Consider the following 18,141-nt stretch of genomic DNA (forward strand, 5'->3'; position numbering starts at 1 on the left):
TTCCATGTTGAACTCCATCTGCCACTCCTCAGCCCAGCTCTGCATCCTGTCAATGTCCCATTGCAACCTACACACTATCCACCACTCCACAAATCTTCATGTCATCGGCAAACTTACGAACCTACCTGTCCAGTTCCTCATCCAAGTCATTTATAAAAATCACAAAGAGCAGAGATCCCAGAACACAAAGAGCAAAGGTCCCTGCAGAATACCACTACTCACTGAGCTCCAGGCTGAATACTTTCTATCCACTACCACCCTGTGTCTTCTATGGGCTAGCTAATTCTGTATCCAGACACCAAATTTCCCTGTATCCCATGCCTCCTTACTTTCTGAATGAGCCTCCCAGGGGGAAGCTTATCAAATGTCTTGCTAAAATCTGTGTACACCACATCCACTGCTCTACATTCATCAATGTATTTTGTCACATCCTCAAAGAATTCAATAGGCACAAAGCAAAGCTGACTATCTCTAATCGAAATATGCTTTTCCAAATAATCATAAATCCTGTCTCTCAGAATCCTCTCCAATAATTTCCCCACCACCGACGTAAGACTGACTGATCTGTGATTCCCAGGGTTATCCCAATTCCCTTTCTCAAATAAGAGATTAACATTTGCCACCCTCCAATCATCTGGTACTACTCCAGTGAGGACATAAACATCATCGCCAGAGGCACAGCAATCTCTTCCTTTGCTTCCCTTAATAACCTTGGGTATATCCCGTCAGGCCAAGGCAGACTTAATATCGTCATGTTTTTCAAAATTTCCTGTACATCCTCCTTCTTAACAAGCATCTGGATGGGTATATGAATAGGAAAGATATGGGCCAAGTACTAGTAAATGGGACTACATTAATTTAGGATATCTGGTCAGCATGGACGGGTTGGACTGAAGGGTCTGCTTCCATGCTGTACATCTTTATGACTCTAAGAGATCAGTGATCTGGAGTGTGGCTAGTTTGGTTAGGCATGCATACAGATCGCTTGCCTGAAAGGTCTTATCTCCCTCCTCTCCCCAGCTGCATACCTTTCTCCAAAGGCATTTATCACAAGGGAAAGTTAAAAGAAAAGAAACAAAACCCAACATTAAGGTGGAAAAACCTTTGGATGATTCCTCTGCATGGACTAGATATCCCCTTTTAGGATGCGTATCTCAATTTCAGTCCCAGTCAACAATCAATCCCATTCCCTCTGGAAGGCATATGTTGTCAGTGAAGCATAACCTCATAGTGCTCATTCAGTGAGATGGCTGGAGCACTCTGAACCTACTGCCTTTTGTCCTGTTGTTGTGTTCATTGGGGGAGAGTCCAGACAGAAGTGCATCAAAAAAACTGGAAATGGGCTTGGTGAGATTTCTTGCTGGGTCTCTTGTCTGAGGAAAGGGTGGAATGCTGCACTAAGACAAAAGAGGCAGAGGAATTCAATCCCAGTCTACTTTAATTGACACCAGAAGATGTTGGAGCCTTTCAGACACTGTTTTTGAAAGTAGCTAGGGCATCCTGAGAAAGAAACTGCAAGCTGGAGTAGTCCATATGGCCCTTTCATCCTGCTTTGCCTTTCAATATGATCATTATCTATATTATACCTCAAGTCCAGTTTACAGCACATTTCTCATATCCATTGGTTTCCTGAAAGTTTAAAAGTCTGTCTATCCCAGCCATGATTACATTAATCTGTAGCCCACAATCCTTTGGGATAAAGAATTATAAAGATCTAAGTGATGAAATTTCTCCTAATCTCAGCCCTCAATGATTATGTCATTATCCTCATACTATACTTATCTGTTGTATATTCTCCAATGTTTATCCATGCTGACAAACATTTTCTAAAGCAGAGAACAGGACAAGTGCAGCAGCGCTCTATACTTTTCATTGCCTAGGCTGTGGACCTGCACTAAATGTATAACCACGGTCTAGATACCAAAGGCTATCTTTAAATTGTTCATGGGAAGTGGCCATTGCTGCAGCATTTATCATTCATACTTAGTTGCCCAGAGGCCAATTAAGAATCAAACACATTGCTGATTTAACTTTGATAGCTATTTTATCCTGAGCTGAACTTCTAACTCCATTTCCTATTTCTAAATAAGACTGTCTTCCTCCACTTTCATGACACCATCCATCTTCATCCCAGTCTCGTGTGCATGTGCCTTATTCATGTTTTTGACACTTCCAAGCTTGATTATTTTAAGACTTTCCAGCTCACCTTCTATCCTCTGTAAAATTCAGTTCATCCTAAACTCTCCTACACATATCCGAATGTGTGTTAAGTATCACTCACTCTCACCCCTGTGCTCACTGACCTATACGAGATCCTAGTGGTGTGATGTTTTTGGAATTCACCCTTTATACCCTTACCAACTCTCTCCTTCTTTGATAGTCCCTGCTTCTTTGTTTGAATCAATTTTTGCTTGGTTGTACTGTGCAAAGCGACTTGGACATGTTTTGTTTGTACAACGGGCTGAGGAGTGGCAGATGGAATTTAATTCAGATAAACGTGGGGTGCTGCATTTTGTAAAGGCAAATCAGGCAGGACTTATATACTTAATGATAACGTCCTTGGGAGTGTTGACGAACAAAGAAACCTTGGAGCACAGGTTCATAGCTCCTTGAAAGTGGAGTCGTAGGTAAAGAGGGTAGTGAAAAAGGCATTTGGTACGTTCACCTTTATTGTTCAGTGCATTGAGTATAGGAGTTGGAAGGTCATGTTGCAACTGTACAGGACATTGATTATGCCACTTTTGGAATACTGGACTCATTTCTGGTCTCCCTGTATAGAAAAGTTGTTGTTAAACTTGACAGGATGCTGCCAGAGTTGGAGGGTTTGAGTTGAATAGGCTGGGGCTATTTTCCCTGGAACATCAGAGCTGAGTGGTGACCTTATAGAGATTTATAAAATCATGAGGGGCATGGATAGGGTGAATAGCTAAGATGAAAGTGAGTACTGCAAATGCTGGAGATTAGAGCCAAGAGTGTGGTACTGGTAGCATCTGAGGAACAGGAAAATTGAGTTTCGGGCAAAAGCCGTTAATCAGGAATGAGGCTGGGAGCCTGGGGGTGGAGAGATAAATGGGAGTAGGGTGGGGCTGGGGGCAAGGTAGCTAAGAGTGCAATAGGTGGATGGGAGGGGGGGTAAAGGTGATAGGTCAGAGCGGAGAGTGGTGCAGATAGGTGGGAAGGAAGATGGACAGATGGGACAGGCCATGAGGATGGTGCTGAGCTGGAATGTTGGAACTGGGGTGAGGTGGGGGAAGGGGAAATGAAGAAACTGGTGAAATCCACATTGATGCCATGGGGTGGGAGGGTCCTGAGGCAGTGTACTGGTTGTCCCGTTCAGATCCAAATTGTGTCAGTCTGAATATGGTTCAGAGTCCATGTGGGATATACTGGTACAAATCCAAATTTGTACTAGTTGTACAGGACCCTCCAATCTTACCCCCTAGCTCCACCCCTATCTCTTCACTCCCGAGGCTCCCAGCCCTATTACTGATTAGCGGCTTTTGCCCGTAACATTAATTTTCCTGTTCCTTGGATGTTGCCTGACTGGCTTTGCTTTTCCAACACACACGTCTGAATTGCTAAGGTGTTTTCTTCAGAGTAGGGGTATCCAAAACTAGAGGGCATAGGTTTAAGGTGAGAGGGGAAAGATTTAAAAGGAACCTAAGGGGCAATATTTTCATGCAAAGGGTATCGCGTGTATGGAATGTGCAAACAGAGCAAGTAGCAGAGGCTGGTGCAGTTACAACATTTCAAAGGCATCTGGATGTTTATTTGAACAGGAAGTGTTCTGGGGGAAATGGGCCAAATGCTGCCAAATGGGACTAGATTAATTTAGGATATCTAGTTGGCATGGACGAGTTGGATTGAAAGGTCTGTTTCTGTTCTGTACACATCTATGACTTTATTAAGGTCATTTTATAATGCCAATTGTTGTTTCGAATCAGCTTTCCCAGATCAATGAGTAAATAAGACTGTTCATTAATAGAACTGGACCATTGTCCTAACATGAGATTAGAAGGGCAATATGTTTCATGCAGAAGAGGTTTCAGCTGGTTGAAAGTTGCACAACAGAATTCATGATGTTAATTATAAACAGATATTGTGTTGGACTTATTACTGAACCAAGATATTCAGCCTCTTGCTGCTAACTATTTTGCAAGAGTGAAACAAAACAGTTGTTTGAATGCTGTATTTTAAAACTGTGTTTGCTCTGATCTCTGGCTAATGCTATGACCCTGTTATATTCTTATCTTCATTAATATTCCACTTCAAAGTGCATCACACAATTAGACAAATATTGTACAGCCACAATTATAATTGTCATTAAATTGACACAACGACTTTTCGACAGTTTAGTCCAACCTTTTATGAAACGCTTTTTTATTTGTAATTAATTATTTTTCCATCTCTAATGTCATTATTGTAAGGTGATGGTCATTCGAAATATCTTCTTTGTGACCCTAAAGTCAAACAAGCGATCCAAACAAAAAAAAAGGCAGGTTACATCTTTATTGCTGACAGTCAGAAATTCGGCTGCTTTGTAACCATATCCAGCTCAAGGACAGTAAATGTAAGGCAGGCGAAATATGACTGTTCTGCAGCAACACTGATACAAAACAGCCGCTCACTTAATCTTTACTTTTATGAGAACGTCATGCAGGAGTGCAGTAATCGCTGAAGTGTAAAATCTGATGTGGAGATTTTGTTTTGTTTTTTGCAAGAAACTGACCGGAGTCAGGCGCAGAATCACCAACTTTTCAGAAGGGCGTTGCAAATAATGTAACCCAAAGTGACAGCATCAAAACTGTTCCAAAAAAAAGGCAGAAAGGTTTAATCGGGGCCCGTTCGTTTACAGTCAGCAGAGACGAGCTATTGACGTCACCAGAGGAACTGATGTTGCCCAAGACCACATGTGGAGCTTATGTCCTCAGCTTCAGAGGAGAAATTACAGCATGGAAAAGGCTGCACTTAACACAAGATGTTTATCGGGGAGCAAAAAAGGCCTTCTGACATATTTCAGGTCTGTTTGGGATGGATTACTTCCTTTGGAAATGGGATGAAATTGACAGAAATGGCCCTAACGTGCAGAAAGCACTTGCATATCGATCCCGCAGTGTATTTATAGCTCAGCCTGTTTATGTTGCCAGTATATTTATCTCTTGGTGTGTGTTACTGTATTGTTCATAAAGTGTACAATACCAAAGGTAATTGAAAACTGCACTTAGAATTATATGGAAAAGTAAACATACTGTTTGCTAGCGGTATCAATTGTAAGTGCACTGAAGCAGTTGTACGAAGGTTTATCTACATGGGACTATGGTTAGACACTGATTGAAAAATCGCTGGGGCAATTTGGAGCGACGCTAATTTGTTCTTTTCCGTCTGAGTTTAATTCACAGAACTATTTCCAGAGCCCTTCACGTTTAAATACTTAAGGCTGGGTCCCGTGGAACTTGTAAAAGTTCAGAGAACGATATAATTCTTCCAGAATCACAAAACAGGCATGCTCAAGTGAGAGAAATGTATTTTTTTTTAAAAACAAAATAAAAGAAGTCGATTCGTATACTCTGGAAGCCGCCCCAGTTCCATCGGGTTTCCATCCTCAAGTGTGAGGTGAGACTGGAAGCTGTTCAGATCTCGTCGGGAAGTGGGGGGGGGGGGGGGGGGGGGGGGAGGTTGAACGAGCCTTTGGCAAATAGGGAGGGCTGGGGGCATGGGGAGGGAAGACCAGGCTGATTCTCGCTTTCCTGAAAACCGAACCTGTTTGAAGGTACTCTAACAGTGCGCTGATCTACAGTAGTAGCATCACCCTCAAACCCTATTTCTGATCGATTAGTATCTTGGTAGTAGACTGTCACGAACAGAAAAATACCTCCACTCAGCTGAGGTGACGATATTAATAGGACAATAAACACAATGTCTAAATAACCCCGAACACACTGAATTCTAAATGATCCATGTCAATTATTTATGCTCACAGGTCTCTGTTGCCTATATCTTGTCCGCACTTGCACTCACTACATGTTCACCTCCGCAGGGTCCATTGGACATGGATAAAAATTAGGCAGCAAGAATGACCTTGCCTTTATCCTGTGAATGGCTATGTTAGCCAGCCTGGAACTATGTCCACGCAAAGATCATCGAGTTGCCCTTGCCCATTCCATTCTGTATGGTTAAGGTCTGTGATGCTGAAATTCATCCAAAAGTTGCAGCTCATTCCCTCCAGCTGATTTCTTATTAATAGGATAATCCCACCCTATTCTGAAAGTGGAGCAGAATTCTTCAATGCACTAACAATGTAAGTAGACCAGCATTTCATGCGAGAACATACTTTGTGCAATATATGTTAGTACCTCTCATTTCCAACAAATTGGATTTGTGAGATGTTAATTCTATTTGTCACTTCACAAATGCTGCCAGACCTTCCAATTTTTTTCCAGCTTTTTTTTTAATTTCAGACCTCCAGCATCTGCAATATTTTGCTTTTATTATAATATTGCACTTTTGTAACTTTTATTAATGCTTTTGGTACCCTTTGGTGTGGTTTACACTTGTGTCGATAGAGGAAGCAATTTGGAGCTATGCTGTTATATGCACATTTTTTTCTGGTCGGTGAAAAATGGAGCTTTATGCATTCAGACTGGAAAACATGCATAGAACTTTCTCTTCTATGTTTAACATGTGTTATGATTGGAAGAAAGCTTTGGGGGGGGGGGAGAGGGTGGTGGGGGGTGCAATCAAATTTTCCTCAGCCTCATCAATGGAGCTTTTAAAAAAATCAGATTCTGGTTGCAGTTGGAATTGGTTGATTTGATTTTAATTTGCATTGTGTATAAATACTGGATGCAATGGAAACTTACACTGAAATATAAACTGTGTAGAATAACTGACCTATATTTCTACAATTAAGGTGCAAATAAGAGAGTTGGCAAAGTGGTAATATCATGAATTAATAATCCAGAGTGGGCTGTGGGCTCAACTCCCACCATGGCAGCAAGTGGATTTAAATTCAGTTAAATAAATATGTAATTGAGAGTTTTGCCTAAGAATGGTGACCACGACAACTATTATCAGCTGTTGTAAAATCTCATTGGGCTCACTAATGTCCTATCGGGAAGGAAATCTGCTATCCTTTCATAGACTACTTACGTGTGACTCCAGATTCAATTAATATGGCTGATTCTTAACTGCCCTCTGAAACAGCCCAGTAAACCACTCGGTTCAAGAGCCACAACAGATAGGCAACAAATGTGGGCTTAGGCAGTGATGCTCACATTCCTTGAAAGAATAAATGAAGTAAAGGCACTGCTATTCCATTATAATTACCACCTAATATTTACTTTCATTTTCTTCAATTATCAAAAATACTTACGACTTTCATAGAACAAATATCCAAAGATACTTTAAAGGAGATCAGGAAATTTGGAGAGAAATAACAAGAAGTAACTGAAGATGCTTTTGAAGATACTGAGGATGAGGAATATTTTTAAGATTGGGAAATGTGTCAAGATGGAGGGCTTGAGGAAGAGTTATCCAGTGTATTAGGACATGCTGACGGCTTGATGCATAGATTAGAAGTTGGGATACAGAGGGTGTTAAGTGGACCAGAGAGATGGAACAATAGGTGTATACTGAGTTTAGTACTGGAAAAGTTAACCAGTGTAAGGTAGATCAGGGCTAAAAAGGCAACTAAAACTTGAATAGGCTTTCAAACCTGATGCAATGGAAAGTGGGAAATGGACTTCAGTGACTACTGAGTTGATAGATGTGTTGGCATTGCATATCAGGAGCAGAGTTCTGAAGAATTTAATTGTTTGGTTTGGATTTAACTGTCTGTCACCTGAATCTGTCCATTTTTCTGTACGTGTAAAAGGTGAGGTCTGCAGATGCTGGAGATCAGAGCTGAAAATGTGTTGCTGGTTAAAGCACAGCAGGTCAGGCAGCATCCAAGGAACAGGAAATTCGACGTTTCGGGCCAGAGCCCTTCATCAGGAATGAGGAGAGGGTGCCAGGCAGGCTAAAATAAAAGGTAGGGAGGAGGGACTTGGGGGAGGGGCGATGGAGATGTGATAGGTGGAAGGAGGTCAAGGTGAGGGTGATAGGCCGGAGTGGGGTGGGGGCGGAGAGGTCAGGAAGAGGATTGCAGGTTAGGAGGGCGGTGCTGAGTTCAAGGGAATCGACTGAGACAAGGTGGGGGGAGGGGAAATGAGGAAACTGGAGAAATCTGAGTTCATCCCTTGTGGTTGGAGGGTTCCCAGGCGGAAGATGAGGCGCTCTTCCTCCAACCGTCGTGTTGTTATGTTCTGGCGATGGAGGAGTCCAAGGATCTGCATGTCTTCGGTGGAGTGGGAGGGAGAGTTAAAGTGTTGAGCCACGGGGTGGTTGGGTTGGTTGGTCCGGGCGTCCCAGAGGTGTTCCCTGAAGCGTTCTGCAAGTAGGTGGCACAGTGGCACAGTGGTTAGCACTGCTGCCTCACAGCGCCTGAAGACCCGGGTTCAATTCCCGCCTCAGGCGACTGACTGTGTAGAGTTTGCACGTTCTCCCCGTGTCAGCGTGGGTTTCCTCCGGGTGCTCCGGTTTCCTCCCACAGTCCAAAAGATGTGCGGGTCAGGTGAATTGGCCATGCTAAATTGCCCGTAGTGTTAGGTAAGGGGTAAATGTAGGGGTATGGGTGGGTTTCGCTTCGGCGGGTCGGTGTGGACTTGTTGGGCCGAAGGGCCTGTTTCCACACTGTAAATCTAATCTAATCTAATCTAGGTGGCCCGTCTCCCCAATATAGAGGAGGCCACATTGGGTGCACCTCTGGGACGCCCGGACCAACCAACTCAACCACCCCGTGGCTCAACACTTTAACTCTCCCTCCCACTCCACCGAAGACATGCAGGTCCTTGGACTCCTCCATCGCCAGAACATAACAACACGACGGTTGGAGGAAGAGCGCCTCATCTTCCACCTGGGAACCCTCCAACCACAAGAGATGAACTCAGATTTCTCCAATTTCCTCATTTCCCCTCCCCCCACTTTGTCTCAGTCGATTCCCTTGAACTCAGCACCGCCCTCCTAACCTGCAATCCTCTTCTTGACCTCTCCGCCCCCACCCCACTCCGGCCTATCACCCTCACCTTCTTCCACCTATCACATCTCCATCGCCCCTCCCCCAAGTCCCTCCTCCCTACCTTTTATCTTAGCCTGCCTGGCACCCTCTCCTCATTCCTGATGAAGGGCTCTGGCCCGAAACGTCGAATTTCCTGTTCCTTGGATGCTGCCTGACCTGCTGTGCTTTGACCAGCAACACATTTTCAGCCCATTTTTCTGTACAACCACACCTTTGATCATTCACCTTTAATCTCTATTTTCACATCTCAGCATTATATAAATAGAACTTGTTGCCAATGTAAGATAGAAATTGGGAGAATAACATGTAAGAAATCAAGAGAAACTACTTCTCATAACTTCTCTCCTGCTGTATTGCCTGGTGTTTTCCAATCTCCTTCAAAGTGATTTGGTGGATTTGCTTTGCAGCAGACGCAATGATGTGTCGATGAGACTTTCAGTAGCAATGAGGTTAAACTGAAACACAGAGGTGATATGAATAGGTGGAAGTAGATGATCTTGATGATATATTCAAGAGTTAGAGTTGAAGCTCAGTTCAGAATTGAACTATATTTTAAAGTTGCATTTGGTCTCTGTGTAGCCATCAATTCCTTTCCTCCAATACAGGGAGTCATGACTTTGGTTACCTGGGCCCTAAATCTGAAATTCCCTTCCTAAACTTCTCCATCCCTTCACATCTCTCTCCTTCTTTAAGACTTCTCTCATACTTCTTTGTCCAAGCTTTTGATTGTCTGATCAGCTGTCTTCATGTAGTTCAGTGTCAATTTTTGTCTGATAACCTTCATATAAAGTGCTTTGAGATGTTAAATATTACAAATGCACCAGATAAATGCAAGTTGTTACTGAATACATTGTCAGGTTAAGTCTGAATGAGCAATCAAGAATCAGCATTGGAAACACATTTGTCTCATAAGGGCAGAACAGAGTACTTCCATATTTTCAAAAATGCTAAATAGTTATTTATACTGTATGTATAGTATGGGTTTTATTGTTAATATTCTTCAGAAAGATTCCATCAATGATCTTTATGAGGAGATCTGCCTTGGGTTTAGTTCCATAAAATTTTTCAGATTAGTGTTAGCCATCAATCATCATATTTTCAAACAATTACGACAGGGCAATATATTGGTTTTATTAGGTCTGGAAGTGTTTAGTTCCAAATATTGTAACCTCAGTACATTATTTTAACCATCGTTTAAATGTAAATTATTTCCATCTGTTCGTTTACATTTGATATTTTCAGTTCAGTCCATAAGGACTAGACTCAGAGCTGGGTCTTCTTACAAGAGAAAAAACAGACTTTAGAAAGCTTTAATGAAGTTATTTAAAATAAAAGGACCATCTTACGATTGCCTTTCACAACCTCAGGATGTTTCAAACTTTGTACAACAAACAAAGTACAATATTTTTGTTAAAGTGTGGCTATTGTAATGTAGAAAATATGGCAATAATTTTTTACACAACAGAGTTCTACAACGGACTGAGATATGTGACCAAATATTTAGAAATATTGGCTGATGGATAAGTACAGTATTGACCAAGGCACCAGGAATGGAAAAGAATTAAGAAATAGAAGAAGCCAGCATATTGGCTGCTTGAGCCTGCTCTGCCATTCAACAGGATAATGGCTGATCTGATTGTGGCCTTAACTCCAACTTGCTGCCTGTTTTATAACCTTTGACTCCCTTGCAGGAGTACTCCTTACTCCTCCTTGAAATAGTACAGTGGGTTATTTATTTCCACCTGAGAAGGAAAACAAGACTTTAGTTTAATATCTTGTTTAAATTCAGCACCTTGACAATGCAAAACACTGTATTATACTAGACTGTCAACCCTGGAATATAAGCTTAAATCTCTGGAGTGGGACTTAAACTGACAATGTTCCAGACTATTCATGCCTGAATGATTAACATGAAATGACTTGACCTGAAAATATTTCTCTTTTTTTAGAATGAACCAACAAGGGAGATGAGATACTAAGCAAACTAGTCATTACAATAAATCAGAATCATTCTACAAAGCAAACATTAAAGCTATTTATTGGGTATAAATATTTGCAGGAAACAATTAGCAGGCTGTGTGGAAACAGTATCAGTCCTGCATCTTTTTTGTTAACACAACAGAATTAAGGGGAGAGGAGGAAACAGGCCACTGCTCAAATATTTAAGAAGTTTATAAATAAAAAATACATTTAGTTTGAAGAATGGTTGATTAGACTGTATCACATAATCTTTGTGAACCTCTACAGTTCGATGAAATATGTTTGCATTCTGTGACCCCTTTTAATGACTCTGCCATTTGATAATTACATTAAGATTTAATATTTTGCCCTGGGATACTGATAGCTTTTTTTTGGTTTGCAATTATTTTTCTATAACTAGAGGCAGCTGGTACACATACCAGTCTTTTGCAAAGTAATGTTAAAGCTGGATGAAATCCCATTCACAAAAAGTCTAATCTTCAAAGGTGATGACAATACAACGAAAGAGGTAACAATTAGTGGTACCTGAAACCTTTTCTCGTCTTTCAGTGTAGTCCAGACTATAAGACTTAACTGAGGAAGCAATAATCCTTTAATGCCTGTGGGTGACAGACGTACTTCTGTGAGTCTAGTCCATTGCTGCAGACAGAATTTTGCCTCTTAATGAAATTTGACAGCTACAGCCTTTGGTGATAAGGGTGTCTTGTAAAGTGACTGAAAAAGTGGGTCAGCGATTGCACAGGCATAGTTTAGCCATTGTTAATGGAATGCAGCGGTGTGTATCTTGCAATCGCATTGTCCTCTTCCACAAATAAGACATTTGCAATTTGATTCCTTTTGGACACTGGATTTCGCGTAATTGCCCTTGGGAGCGGTGATCATCCGAAGAAATATCGATTTTCAAATTGGTTAAATTCTCCTCCAAATTGGCAAATGACACAAATGATAAACATCGAGTAAAATGACAATGCTAAGCAGCGTCCCTTCTGGACACACAAAGTCACTTCGTTTACTCAAAACTAACAGTCCTGCCAAGTTTATGATTGTTGGGCTAATGGTGGACTTAAACAGAATGCGTTTGCAACATGTGCAGAAAGTAGGTAAGAAATTTGACTTTTGAAAGTTTTAAGTATACCTTTGTTAAGCAAAGAAAACCCCAATAACGATATATTTGCTCCAGATATGTATGGATGTTAATGTTCCTTTGCTTTTCAGGATAAGCAAAGCCGGACAACATAAACACGAATTTTCCCTGATGTGTACACTTGCACTCGTGAATTACTCAGTGCACGATACTATTGCTTATGTTAGACGCGATAACTGGACGAACATGCGGCGCAACGACGTCCAATACTACTCAGAGGAATCAGAATATTCTGAGGGTCAGGAAGGCAAATGGAGCTGTCTCACAAACCTTGCCGATTAAAAGTGAGCTGCATGTTAAAGGCAAGCAGTGCACAAATGCAAGCAGGGGTGTTGTGGGTTTGTATTGTCCAGCACCGGCTAAATAAAAAGCAAGAAGGATAGGTTTCGCCTTGGTCTGGCGCGAACAAGACTTGTCACATTGTCGCCCGCTCACAAAGCCATTCACCAAGAGCTACACAAGCGCGCACGCTTTTCATGAATGGGGCCGGGTGGCAGGCGCTGACGTCACAAAGAGTCGCGCGCTGGCTCGCGCCCGGGTCTGAGTGGACGGTGGAGGCCGCGTGCGCCCGGTCGCGCCCCCCACCCCACCCCGTCATAGAGCCGGCGGTGGCGGCAGAAACTCATGCCATCACTGTCCCTTGTCCACTTTGACAACGGCTGTGAGGGGAGTGAAGGGGTGGGGCGAAGCAGAGCAAGTCCGAGCCCAAGCAGCAAACGGCGGCAGAATGAACCGGGAACTCTGACCGGGTGCCCCCCATTACCTTGCTGGCGGTCAGAAGGCGGTGGTGGGGGGGGGGGAGGTGGCCGGCGAAGAGAAAGGGGCGTCGCGGGCCCTTCTTGAGGAGGCGACGGTAAGAACGGGAGCCGGATTAAACCCTCGGGGAGTAGTCAGTCAGCTTCCGTGGAGGTGTGTTTTTAAAGCTGCTGAAAGTTTGTGCCATCGTTGTCGGAGCGGTGACCGGGGCGCTCAGGTTTGTCAGGGTAAATTTGTTTGTTGTTGTACTGGGTTGAAGGGGAACTGCTCTTCAGAGGCCCGCGCCCCCTTCCCCCTTCCCCATTGGTCCCTGGGGGCAACGGGCAGCGGCGCGCGCTCTGTTATGCGTTACTGTGGTAACCGCTGCTGGGCAGCGGCCAACATCTGTCCTGGCAACACTGCAGCCTTGGACCACAACTCCAGAGTGATGAAAGGATGGATGGGGGTGCATCGGAAACACTGCCCCACCCAGCTTGACCGTGCCTGAGGCGGGCTGTCAACCTCCGTAAAAAGATCGCGATCGTCCAGTTTACCCTTGACGGGCAAGCCCGGGGTAAATTCCCCCCACCCCCACCACCTCTAGGAATCAGGTGCAAATAGCTTTTGTTTTAAAAAGTATTGTGCCCTAGTTTGCAGGTTCAATGCAGAGCCACTACTTGCTAAATCTTTCAACTTGGCGCGCTGTTTTTTTTTAGATAAATATTGATTGTAGTTATAAAGTTTGTCATCGGAAATGATGTTATTTCAGTAATTTCGTATAAGTGCTAATTATGTTAAACCCTCATGTGTTTTCCTTTATCGAACACTCCTATCTTCGTTACATAATCTGCGCAAAATATCTGGCATACATTGTTCTGATCCTAACGCTTTCTGAATGTGGGAGCATCTTTCGAGAAGCGAATAGAACGAGTCAATTACATTCGTCAACTCGTGGTGGGATCGTCCATGAAATTATCAAGAATTAAATTAAAGTGTAGTGAATCTTAAAGTTGCATTCCCTCGTGGCCCCAATGTGGTGATACACAATAAAGCGGCGATAGATAGAAGTCATCCAGCAAGGCAGTATGTTTACAAAAAGTTATTTCAAATCAAGTGCTTAATTATTACGAAATGTATTGCTCAGAGGGCTAAGTCAACACTTTAAGTGCACTTGGCAAATACCTGTGGTAAAGTTGAATATGTGAAGAATCTCACTGTCTATTTGTAGGAATTAAAGTTCAGTTTGACTTGTCTGTGATAGATACACGTGATATTAGTCAAACCATAGTTTACTTTAGAAATTAAATATCTTGGACTTGACAGTACTGTGGGATAATCCAGTATGTTTAAAAGTCCTTGTTCTATTTCAAGTGGCACTAATCCATTTGTTTTCATTGAGTTAATGCCTCTCCGCGGTGTGGTGGGGGAGATTCGGAGGAATATTTTGAGTGTCTGTACCAGTTGCCCAACAATATAATTTAAAAGTTTTGTATAGCATCAGAGGAATGGTTTCCGAAAGAGGAGGCCATTCTGTCCATCAATTACATGTTCTTTGCAGTTGCAACTCTCCTAATTCCAGTCCAAAAGATTATGGAGCTGGAAAAGCACAGCTGGTCAGGCAGTATCCAAGGTGCAGGAGAATTGATGTTTTGAGTGTAAGCCCTTCAACTTGTGCTCAAAATGTTGATTCTCCTGCACCTCGGATGCTGCCTGACCAGCTGTGCTTTTCCAGCTCCACACTCTGATCTCCAGCATCTGCAGTCCTCACTTTCTCCTAATACTCATCCCAGCCCCTCTTCCCTGAGCATTGCAAGTCTTTCTTATCAACAGCTGTTTTTTTTATCTGCTATAGAATCTAGAGTGAATGTCAGATGTTGAAATGCAAGATCCATGCTTCCATAATATTTTGCATCTTATATCATTTATCTTTTATCACTTTCAAAAACAAGAGGTTGGTGGAAAATCAGCAGAGCCAAGAATAATTAATGTTCATGAGGAACAAAACAAGGAATTACCGTTGGCATTAAATGTGACACCTGTGCAACTGTTAAGTTATTGAGCAATAAACTTGGGACTCTTGTTTACCACATACTTCAGCTTGTTTTATTTCTGCCAGCTTGCTCTTCAGGGAAAACACTTCATGTACAAGAGTTCCATTAGGGTAATTAATTGTTAACACCAGTGGTAATGTTTAAAATGGAAAACAAGTCTTGCTTAACTACTGATGCATTGTTGACCGTCATTCTTGATGTTGCAGATAATGTTGTCAGTAGTTTATTTGACCGATTATGGAAAAGTGAGTTCAATCTATCTATGTTTAGTTGAATGCAATACGATTTTGTTTAATTGCTCCACTAGCACTGCAACCATTGAAATAAGAATAGATAATGACTGTGTCTGATGTCAGGGCTAACCAAGGTACAGATACCAGGCTCAGGACAACTGGGTGAAATGCAATATCAAATGACGCTGCTAATTATTGTTATAGTCACAATAACTACAACAATGTTTGTGTCGTCTGTACTAAGGATATCTGCATTGTATCCAGTTTGTTGTCCACAGAACATCTGGGATGTAATATATGCATTATTCAAGTTGGCCACCAACCTCTCCACAATCATCATTTGAGAATAACAAATACATTTCTTCAAGTCTGTCTCATGTTTGGGTGGCACAGTGGCTCAGTGGTTAGCAGTGCTGCCTCACAGCACCAGGTCCCAGGTTCAATTCCAGCCTTGGGTGACTGTGTGGAGTTTTCATATTTTCCCCATGTCAGCGTGGATTTCCTCTGGGTGCTCCCACAATCCAAAGATGTGCAGGTCAGATGAACTGGCCATGCTCGATTGCCCATGGTGTTAAATGCATTGGTCAGAGGGAAATGGGTCTGGGTGCGTGACTCTTAATAGGGTCGGTGTGGACTTGTTGGGTCGAAGGGACTGTTTCCACACTGAAAGGAATCTAATCTAATCATAAATTGTGCTCATATTTCCATTGTTGTGTATTAACTAAAGCATTGTCTATGGATGTACAAAACCGATAGCATGTCATGTAGTAGCTCTTCAAAATCTTTCTTAGTTAAAGGAGTTTGAAGAGTAGAAGTTTGGCTTGACTGCTTTCTTCAGCTGTAGCTTAAAATGTTTACATCTACTGTACACCAACAATGGTATTATATACATGTATAAAGAAGTTGATTATTGAGCATGTGATAGGATCTTAAAGTAGAAAGTAGGTTATCTAGACCGAAGAGGACTGTTGGTTAGCTAGTTGACTAGGTTGTGATGCAGAGTTAAAGCAACAGCACGGGTAAAGTTCCTGCAATTGCAGAGGTTACTTTCTGAACCTGTCCCCTTGTCTGAGGTATGGTGATCCTCTGGTTAAACCACCACTTCAGTCTCTGAAATGGAAGAGTTGCCCTATGGTCCTATGGCAACTTTACTTTTACCCCACAATACAAACTTCCAGGGTCATAACAGATTGCCATCTGTTATTTACTCCATTAAATGCAAATCCTCATCTTGCATGTCATTGAACAAGTAGTAAAACTAAGATAGAGGAAGAGTATGAATGAGCAGGAATTAGCCACTGAACCAGCAATATTGTAAGGAAGACAGAAATGCTTTTCAATTTGTGTCAGAACTACTGTATTTGTTTAAATTTTCAAATAATTGCAAGATACCCAAAACATCACTTGTAGTACTCATTTGTTAGTCCTCATATTATCCTTTTCTACAGTTTTTTAGGCTCCTATTATATTTTCAAGAGTATGTTGCTGGAAAAACACAACAGGATAGGCAGCATTTGAGGAGCAGGAGAATCGACGTTTTGGGCTGGAGCCCTTCATCAGGAATAAAGCGTCGATTTATTTATTTTTCCCTGCTCCTTGGGTGCTGCCTGACCTGCTGTGCTTTTCCAGCAACACACTCTTGACTCTGATCTTCAGTGCCTGCAGACCTCACTTTCTCCTATTTTATTTTAACCAGTGACACACACGCACACATTCAGCATGGTGTTATAATTTCTTGTTTGCTCTCATCCGTTGGGTGGTGTGCTAATAGAGTTAACAAGATTTTCAATCACATGTATCCTTTTTTGCTTGTGCTTGCTTTATATGTATAATCTGAGTACTGTCTTGTAAAACATCCTTTTTTTTTGCAGATGATATTGTGATGGGGATCTGGTATGCTCCTCTCACTACCTTCAGTGAGGGACTGTTCAGTGGCATATGGTCTCTGGACCCTGGAGTGCTTTTTGTTTCTAGTATACTCCCAATTGACTGAAGGGAATCTTCAACTTAATTAATTGTAAAATTCAAAGGGCACTAATTCTAATTGAATTCTAGTGGATGCCAGTGCCAGCCTGGACATGGTCGACTGGGATTTGGGCAGCACTGGAGTGAAAGCCACTCTTACATTTCCTTCAGTAATGGGAAAGTTTGGTTGCATATTGTGTTCAGTCTTTTCTCCTTAAGGTTCACGACTTCTAAGGATTCACCAAGCGAGCCTGTGAATGAGATCCAGGAGCAAAGGTTTTGGAGGGTTGGGGAAGGAAGTCTGTTTGAGGATGGAGATTACTTGGCTTGAACTAATCTTCTACCAAATATTCTTGACATGGAGAGTAGCCAAAGTTTCTCCTAAAGCCCTGTGCTAGGCAATTAGGCTGGTATGAAACATTACAGTGGTCTCTGTGGTTTAGGCTTCTGATCAAATGGCGATGCAATTTTACAAACCAATTACTTTATAAGTGTACACAGAGTTCGAAAATGAATAAATACCAAGCAACTGAAATGGTTAAGGAATCGGTAAGACCCTATTTTCCAGGCCGTCTGAATATTTTTATTGAGCATACCTTTAGAGGATCAGAATGTGAGTACCTTTTAAAGTGCAGCAAAACAGCAGCAACTATTATTGTGTTTGTCATTCATGCAGTAAGCCTTTTCTCTTTACCAAAGTGATAGGAGGATTATGATTTAGGGTCAAGGCCCACGTATGAATGGTCTTCTGGCTGAATGTGGGTTGAAAAGCAGTTGGAGAGGACAGTGTTGCAGAAACTGAAGATTGCTCCCATCAGATGGGCCATGCTGAGGTATATTGTTCATTCTGGAAGAAGGTCTTCCAATTTGAGGGAGGGGGGAACCTGAGAAGAACGGAGGTGTGTGCATTTTGGTCAG

General features: G+C 42.2%; 1 protein-coding gene across 4 annotated transcripts in view; it reads left to right on the top strand.

The window, feature by feature from the left end:
• Window positions 1-4,872: 4,872 nt before the first annotated feature.
• The window catches only part of rhobtb1 (Rho related BTB domain containing 1), a 94,328-nt gene continuing 81,059 nt past the window's right edge, over window positions 4,873-18,141 (top strand). The window contains exon 1 of one of the 4 annotated variants that reach the window (XM_060842318.1): window positions 4,873-5,020. The gene's annotated coding sequence lies outside the window, so the exon portion shown is untranslated. The other 3 variants (XM_060842319.1, XM_060842320.1, XM_060842317.1) reach the window with 3 other exon arrangements.

Source organism: Hemiscyllium ocellatum, chromosome 22, assembly GCF_020745735.1.
Source record: "Hemiscyllium ocellatum isolate sHemOce1 chromosome 22, sHemOce1.pat.X.cur, whole genome shotgun sequence".
Lineage (NCBI taxonomy): Eukaryota > Metazoa > Chordata > Chondrichthyes > Orectolobiformes > Hemiscylliidae > Hemiscyllium > Hemiscyllium ocellatum.